The 303-nt window shown below is 34.3% G+C and overlaps 1 protein-coding gene across 1 annotated transcript in view; it reads left to right on the top strand.

Annotated features, from left to right (window-relative positions):
• LOC119591128 (SCY1-like protein 2) overlaps window positions 1-303 on the top strand; it is a gene marked incomplete at its 5' end in the record, with an annotated part of 331,697 nt that overhangs the window by 194,465 nt on the left and 136,929 nt on the right.

Raw genomic sequence — 303 nt, 5'->3', positions numbered from 1 at the left:
CGAAATCTGTTCATGAAATAAATGAACGAACAACAAATAGATAATGACACACGTGCACAGCAAGAAGAGTAAAGAATGTAAAGCGAAGTGATGTAAGAGGAACGAGAAATCCTTCAGAATTCCCTAAGATAAGATTATGGCTGTCAAACCAGGAACGTGTTTTTCTATATTACATCAGACTGTGTTGCAACGTTTGAAATATACGTTATATATCATCGTCTTTATCAGCCTGTAAGATGATGTTAATAATGAATATAACGCTGAGGGTGGGGTGATGTTACTAAATAACATTACCTATAAAAT

Source organism: Penaeus monodon, chromosome 28 (assembly GCF_015228065.2).
Source record: "Penaeus monodon isolate SGIC_2016 chromosome 28, NSTDA_Pmon_1, whole genome shotgun sequence".
NCBI classification, from domain to species: domain Eukaryota; kingdom Metazoa; phylum Arthropoda; class Malacostraca; order Decapoda; family Penaeidae; genus Penaeus; species Penaeus monodon.
Note: the sequence above shows the minus strand (reverse complement) of the source record. Positions and strands in the feature narration are given on the sequence as shown.